This window comes from Ylistrum balloti, unplaced genomic scaffold (genome assembly GCF_031769215.1).
Source record: "Ylistrum balloti isolate Yb309-2 unplaced genomic scaffold, AGI_CSIRO_Ybal_v1 Utg369652, whole genome shotgun sequence".
Lineage (NCBI taxonomy): Eukaryota > Metazoa > Mollusca > Bivalvia > Pectinida > Pectinidae > Ylistrum > Ylistrum balloti.
Window position 1 is genome coordinate 2,034,209 of NW_026781907.1, and position 8,781 is coordinate 2,042,989.

At 36.3% G+C, this 8,781-nt stretch overlaps 1 pseudogene; it reads right to left on the bottom strand.

Moving 5' to 3' along the window:
• Positions 1-7,061: 7,061 nt before the first annotated feature.
• LOC132557167 (P2X purinoceptor 7-like) lies at positions 7,062-8,204 on the bottom strand (annotated as a pseudogene).
• Between the last annotated feature and the right edge of the window lie 577 nt (positions 8,205-8,781).

The window sequence follows — 8,781 nt, forward strand, 5'->3', positions numbered from 1 at the left end:
AGCTACACTAGAACAATTATCTCAATTAATACAGCTAATGAACAACAAGTTGCCCTTGCTGGAGGATTACAGGTAGATGTCAATGCCATCAAAGGTTTATAATTATAATTTACTAGTCTGTACTGGAATGTCAAGATTCTTTAACACTAGATTATCAAATTAATTGCATGAAATATTCATCCTTTAATACAGATATAAAATTCCTATTCTCAAGATCATCCAAATAATTTATAAATCTGAAATATTTCCAAAATAACAAAGTATACATTTTACACTATGATACATTCCTCCCCTCCAAATTAGTTTGCTCTGCATACTGTTAACTTTTTATCATTCTTTTTATAAGTTTTTGTTTTTATATAACTCTATGTACATATTTACAAATATAAAAAAAATTGATATTAACAAATACATATCTACACACTACTGCAAAAATCAAAATAATATTTATTAGCAAGGGGAAAATCTAAACTTTTGAAATATATTGAAAAGAATAAGAAATTGAATGAAATTATTATTTTCTTTTTCCTGATTAAAAGCATTAAAAAATTATTTGAATGTACGGAAATACCAAAAATATGCTAAATTTTGTTCCTATTTATCAAAAATAATATTTTACAGAAATTTATATAAAATAATACAACCTACAGCTACAATCCTCCAATCCAGGCCAGCCATGCGAGGTAATCAGCTAAAACAGATCCAGTATGGTACGGTCAGCATTTTGTGAATCCTTAATATCATTGTCATTAATCGCCGCAATCTTCATCATCTCCATGAAACCAATCGCCATCACTGCCATAACCATATCAATCCCTGAAATCATCACCATTACCTACAACAGCTAAATACTGCCATGTGAGGTCAGCTCATCCCAAGATCCACCTGCAAGATATACTTCTGAAAGAAATTCATACTTAAGATTATCAACAAAAACACTGTATACCAACTGGTTTTGGTAAAATTGGTGATGCTGCACCACCATTGTGATTACTGTTGGAAAAGCAAATCTCAAAAATATCATACACAAATGACCCTATTCCTCAGTCCCCTTTAGTCCGACCCTTTAGACTCTACTTAAAAACCCCTTTATGGTACAAGAATGACATTCAAGTGGGCAATAGATATATCTTCTATCCAGTATGGTTTAATGTACAAGAATGACATACAGCTACAATCCTCCAGTCCATCCTCCAATCAAGTATATATACCACCAATGTTGCCATAACTGGTATATATTAAAAATTCTGATCATTTGACATTTTTCTCCTTTGATGAGTTTCTTCATAAATTTTTAATCAATACTAACTATTTACAGTATCATAGAGCAGGAGCCCACAAGGGTCAGCCTAGCTGGAAAGGTAACAAATTTTGTTGTGCACAGCAAGGATCTATATACTTGGGCAAACAAAGAAATGAAAGTCTGCCGGTCCCCTGCTGGTGGGTGTGGTCCTCAGGGGCAGGATAATACATGGAAAATTTGAGCTAGCTTAGCTTTCATGAGTAACAAAGAAAACAACTCAATATGTAATAAGCGTGATAAAGTGTATTAGAAATGACTAATGACAGAATTTTTTCATAGTGGAGTACCCCTGCCAGAGCTCAAAAAAGGGCCCCAAAAAATCATGCTAGCTTAGCTCATGGGGTAAAAACTTAAAACCAGCCTCAAATTTAGCAGTAGGGCCCACTTTAACAGAAAAGAGCAGTGACAGACATTTTCACTGGTGGGGGTTCTGAGCCAGACACCCCCAAAGTATCACGCCCTACAGCTGAGCTAGCTCAGCTCATGGGGTAACAACTTAAAACTAACCTTAAATTTATCAGTAGGGCCCTCTTTATCGGAAATGACCACTGACAGACATTTTCAGTGGTGGGGGGTCCGAGCCAGACACCCCCAAAGTACCACGCCCAACAGCTAAGCTAGCTCAGCTCATGGGGTAACAACTTAAAACTAGCCTCAAATTTATCAGTTGGGCCTACTTTATCAGAAATGACCACTGACAGACATTTTCAGTGGTGGGGGGTCCGAGTCAGACACCCCCAAAATACCACGCCCTACAGCCAAGCTAGCTCATCTCATAGGGTAACAATTCAAGGATCAACTAAAGTTAACCATTATTTTGGAATTTTTTGAAAGTGGCAGAAATAAATTGATTCAGTCAGTCAGGCCAAAGTGCACAATTTCAGTCCAAATTAAGTAAACCATTCATGTCTGTTTTGTTATAAACCCAGTTTGAATGTATACTTGTTGCTCACATCTGTCAGTTTGGCTACACCGGCATGCCTGATTTCGGGATTTTTCCAAAAAAGCGATTTACTTTAGTTTATCCTTAAAACCAACTTCCTATTCATCAGAAGGGCCCATTTTTTTTAGAAATAAGCAGTGACATTCTCAACAGAGGTCAAGGCAATGGCAATCGCCAGTTATCTTCCAATTTTAATTGGAATTATGTTACTCCTTGTCATCTTCGTGATCTGAATCGGAGTCCTCACTCCATGGCTCGTCGTCAGACTCGATCAGTTCATCCAGCTCATCTGGATTTTCTTGTTCTAAGTCCATGTCATCACTACCTGTGATGTTGGTCTCATCACTGTCACTCTCCCCTTCCATGGAATCAGCATTGGTTGAAATATCCATCCTAATGCTAACACTGTAGATAACAAAATTTTAATTCTCATTAAACACTATGTTTATATGTCAAGACGTCTACAAAAATCTCTTAATTTAAATGCTCTTATAAATAAGATTAAGGATCATCAGGGCTCTCACACCCCATATTGGGACTGGGGCCTGGGCCCTTAGAACTGGGAAAAATAATGGCGTTTTCCTCAGAATTGGGAAACTTGGGAAAAAAAGTATATAATTTTGCATTGGGATTGGGGCCGAATATTTTTGTTAACATGTAAAAGATATGAAAAGCCTCTTTTTAAGTTGTGACATTATTCATTCACAAGATATATATGTACATTGATACCATTTATTTCTAGGTACGTGATGCAGGCCACGTGGCATATCGCTGGTGCTCACAGGCTGTCATGTAGATGTATTCATGCTGGACACCTTTTAATTTCATCGGCAGCACTATTATCAGGAAACAATTTTACCAAACTAGCACTTTCTGCCAAATTTTTGAAGATGACATTTCTATCAGCAGCCACATTCAACAGAGTGCAAACAAGTTACATAGTACCTACCATCGTTGAATTTTGGGATAAGGAGCAGGAGACAGTGAATGCTGAATTTAGGGGAAAGCAGGGTTTTCCATAATTTTGTTAGTAGTAGGCTGTGTAGTGAAAGCAGGAGGCTGGCCTGCCGTGTACGTGTAGTCGTGTACGGAACATTATTACGGAACTGGATTGGTGTAGGCTGCCAAATGATCAAAGTAGCTGGTCATATTGGCCGGTGACCGGCTCTTATGGAAAACCCTGGGAAAGGATGTGGTTATTTTGGGTAAGTGAAGCTGAATTTAGGGGAAAGGATGTGGTTATTTTGGGTAAGTGAAGCTGAATTAAGGAGGAAAGGATGTGGTTATTTTGGGTAAGTGAAGTTTCAGTGGTTGATGACCGTCTTCTTTTTGAAAAAAGTATAAGCATTATTATAATTGTGTGAGAATATCATCCATAAAAAGGGTCTTAGGTTGGCAAGTATAATTAATAATTAATGGCTATGTACTGAACTGAAGTGATCTTTCTTGTAGACATTTTGTCCCAGATCACCTTGCCATTTTTAACATGGAGGTTATACTTTTTTTCATAGTATGCTTTTTAACACTACAAAAGTGAAAAATTGGGATTTCATAAAATGACTACATTATCTTTATATAAATTATATTATAGGTGATGGGAGAATGGACAGTCCAGGGCATAGTGTTCAGTATTGCACATACACAGCAATGGAAAATGACACTGATAAAACCATCAATGTTGTCACATTGGATAAAAGAGAAGCTGACAGAAAAAGTGGTAAAAGGAGACACTTGGTTTCCAGAAGACCACGGAAGAGCTGTCAGACAAGGGAATAAAGGTGGTGGAAGCTGTGACAGATGCTCACACACAGATTGGTGCTTTCATGAGTAAGTAGCTGTGGCATGTTTTGTCAATTTAGTTTGATTACTGTAAAAATCAGAATATCGACATAGGTCTTTATTTTCACAAACTTTATTTTGAAGTGATATATTGCAGTTATGTTGTAAATATAGGCAGAAATTTGCAAAAAAAATAAAATAAAATGAATAAATAAATAGAAAAGGAAAAAAAGAGATTATATTAGTGTCCAGGGGTTTAATATTTTCTGTAACTTTCCTGCCAAATATAATTATTCTAGGCTTTCCGGTATTTTGGAAGAAGTTGTTCAAAGGTTTTAACGCATTTGACCTCTGTGACCATGAATATGGGTCAAGGTCATTTCATTTTGCAAATTTTGTTGGGCTTCATCAAAGGAACCTTCTAGCCAAATATGATAACTCTACGCCTTTCGGTATTGTTTAAATGAAAAGCTGACGGACACCAGACGGACAACGCGCTATGGCATAAGCTCACTTGGCCCTTTGGGCCAGGTGAGCTAATAATGTTTTCTCCCTCATTTGTCTTCAGTAAAAATTTCGTACAACCCATTGTTCTTTTCAATCCATATTACAATAAGTTACTATAACATATTGCCTTAGTATATATACAGCAAATACATATGCATGGTAAATGAAGGAAATAAAAAGATATCAATTAATTTTGAACTGAAAGGGAAACCAAGAAATGTTTGTTATTGATCATCTTTTATTTGTACATTTCTAGGAATGTCAGACAAAGGATTGCAGGCCATTGAAGCAATGGATTCATGATGTTGTGAACCACTTTTGGCATGTCTGTCAAAATGCCAATGCATATTCGGAGTTCATGGTTAGTATTGTGCTTGTCTATAACAACATAATATTATGCACAAGATAAGAATTCAAGAAATCATATATTGCTTAAAATTTTATATTCTAATAATGTAACTTTCAACAAGTACTTTTCTTACTTCAGGGAATGTGGGCAGGTGTCTTACACCATGTTGTTGGTGAGCATTTGTGGGGTGTTCCATACACTGATGATGGAGTTGCTGAATGTTCACACGGCCCCTTGTCTGATGTTGAGGCTGAGGGAAAGTCTCTGGAAAAGGGCAGTACAGCTCACAACACACTGAGGAAGGTTGTGCTATACAAGCCATTCCTCAACAAAATACATTACTGTCTGAACTTTTGGTAAGGAAACCAAGAGCAGGCAACCAGATTTGTGAATTTATATTGTTTTATGAATCCAGTGTGAATTTTCAAGGAAAAAATTCTGTGAGATGAGAAAGAGCAATACAGCATTACTGTATGTGAGTTAGATATACCTGGTAATAGTGCATTTCTCAGAGAAGGAAAAAACACAAAGTTGAAATTTACCATCCCAGTATTTGGTATTGAAAAGGACTGTGATGTTTACATTCATATTCATCTTCTAACAGAAGCTAATACTACATAATATATGTCTTACAGAAGTACAGCAGAACTGGAAAACTGTCACCAGCTCTTCCTGATGTATGCAGCGAAAAGGTTTCCTAACACTCCACCTGTCTACAAGGCTAGAAACATCTTACACTCCACCTGTCTACAAGGCTAGCAACATCTTACACTCCACCTGTCTACAAGGCGAGCAACATCTTACACTCCACCTGTCTACAAGGCTAGAAACATCTTACACTCCACCTGTCTACAAGGCTAGCAACATCTTACACTCCACCTGTCTACAAGGCTAGCAACATCTTACACTCCACCTGTCTACAAGGCTAGCAACATCTTGGCAGCCATAGATTATAATGCCCACATCAGCAGAGAAACAAAAAAAATTGCAGATGACTCAGTAAGATAAGAATTGTGATATTGCCAGTTCTGGCAGTTCCTGTTACATGTATATACTTATATAGACACAATATTGTGAAGATTTTACCTGCATCTCAAATTTGATACTTTGTTAACTTGTTGCCATGAAACTCAATGTTTTAAGGCTTATATTCAAATTATTAACAGATACCACAGAACTTACAACAAAAAAAGTGGCAGGTGGTCGGCTGTGCCGTACAAAGTGGAAAAGAAATACAGCTATATCAATGACCTGATTTCAGCTATTGTTGGAAAGAGGCTACTTGATCGAGAAGGCATGCATAAAAGCAGGTTTTTATCAGCCTCTGATCCCAGACACATATCCAGTGTTTTAGCTCCGCTGCCTCCACCACCTACTGCCAAATTAGTGAAAGAAAAAGTCACAAAATGAAGTGATTTTTGTGTGTGAAATAGAGAGTGTCACGAGTACGGTGCCACAGGTGTTTTAATTGTCACATGTATTTCATGTTTCAAGTTTTATGTGTAAAACCTATCATTTGTAGTCTCAGGGACAGTATGTGTTTATACAAAAGTATAGAGTATGTCGTTAGTAGGGTTTATGGTGTCACAAATTTGGTGTATGTGTCAATTATGGCATGTGTCACAAGTTTGGAGAGTGTCTATTGTGAGGTGTATGTGTGTGAAAATTACAAATTCATGTATCTAGTTATTGTCATCTGTATTCTATCTTAAAATAGATTTCTATGCAGATGCTCTTGAAATATCTATGCCAACAATTAATAAAACTATTTCAAAGAAGTGTTATTATGAAATTTCCTTCTTTTTGATGTATGTTTTACAATTGTAACATTTGCTTGGCTCCATGATGTAGCCATTCAGCCAGCTAACAAAATGAGGGTATGAAATAAAGTTGTTTACAGTACATCTAGGTGCTAACAATAAAAATATGACACAAGTTTTGTGTCTTTACTTGTTTATTTGGCATGTACCGAAATGTTTCTGTAATCATCAAATCATCTAAATCAACGTTTTTTGTTCCAATGCAATTCCCATGCATTATAATCACCTACCCTGATCCACACACAAATATTTTTTGGAGTATTTTAAACTCATTTTCATCATAACAAATTCATGAGTGATAATACTCTAAAAATCATCATGATCACTTATCTATAGTGACAATAATTTAAAAAAGCATCATCGTCCAAACATATCTCAACAACATCATTACATGCATATTTATCATCAAACACAGTCAACCAATCCTGGATGCCTTGAAGCCAGTATATTGTCCAAAGTCATCAGGAAATCTGTCTTTAATTTTCCAAACTGCACAGCTTGGGATTACCCGTCTGTCACCAGCACCAAGGTGGCCAACTTGCCCTAGTATGTATTGTCTATAGGCAGCATGCCTGTTGGCTTTTTTCCAGTCGTCTCCATCTGGCAAAGCAAACATATATTGCCTGTAAAGGCGTGCTAGAGCCAAAACCGCTTCATCCAGAATCAGGACTTCAAAATCCTACAGGGAAAAAAAACGTGAAAATGCTTATAAATTTCAAAATTTTGCATAGTAAAAATTTGTACATTTCCTTAATTAAGGTGCAATAAATGAACAAAAATTAAAAATTAAAAAAAAAAAAAAATCTTGCATATACCACCTGAAACATATACATTTTTTATTATATATTTCTAGTAAAATATTTCTGATTAAGTGAAGTGATATTTGGACAATCTTACCGGAAGCAATGTCACACAGTTTTGCAGGATTTTCTCTGTAACAGCTTCTCTGGCTGTGTAGGCATTTCTCTACAATTGCCACATGAACACCAGTCTGGACTCTTCACATTTGGTCTGGGGTGATAACCTTCACCATTTCCATCATGGTCTTTTATCACATTGAAAATCAAAGAGTGGAACTGTTGGGCTGTTTGATGCAAGAGAGACTTTGTCTCTTCATAGGACATTCCATCAATCTTTGTCTGGAAACGATAGACAAATGCTTATAGAAATCAAACTTCCGTATGGTTCATGGTTCAACTAACAAATACATACTCGTTGTATTGTAATAGGAATAATATTACATATTAGTCAACATTTAAATAAAACATTTACAAAAAACTGATTGGTGTCACCATGGAGCGTACGAGTTCAGTCCGATTTCAGGGGAGGTAGCTCGAGTACAGTGCACAATAATGTTGATATGGGATTATCACAATTCAATTACATCATGAATCAATTCTTTAATTCATTATTTCCTTTGCAAAACGACGGAGTGGCCATATATTAAATGTTGAAAATGTACTAGACCTCGCGTCATAAAAAGACGTTCACCTGATTAACCATGACGGACGTCAGAACACTACACTCTTTCTTGGTACGTTATTCAAAATCACTCTGGTTTCGTATTCAACATTGGATCTTTGATCTTTTCAAAAGGACCCGAACTCATCTTCAACGTTAAAAATTTACCTCGGGATAAAACAGTTGTCATTTTTGTTGAAATTGGATCCCAGAATATAATTACAATTCTTGGCGAAGATTTATTATTCAATTTGTATAATGATATGACGGGGTGACACTGAGTTGGGCCTTATGTATTAGAGGTGACTAATTAAGCAAGAAACTAGATGAAATCATGGTATTATTTGGAAATGTAGCATGTTGTTTTTTTACGTTCTTTTTGTCAACTTTTCTAAACCGGAAAGCATTCAATCAGACAGTCACTATATGGTATGGAAAACATTTCAAGCCAACGGTGGTTCGCGCGAAACAAACGCACCAACTTTCAGTCGATCGTTCCGAATGAATTTGAGAGTTTCCGAAGTAATGTACATGTACGGGAGTAGAAGAATTGACAGGTTGTTTTTGGTAAGTCTGTCATGTTTAGCCTCATTTGAGGAATCGTATCATAAGGATATGA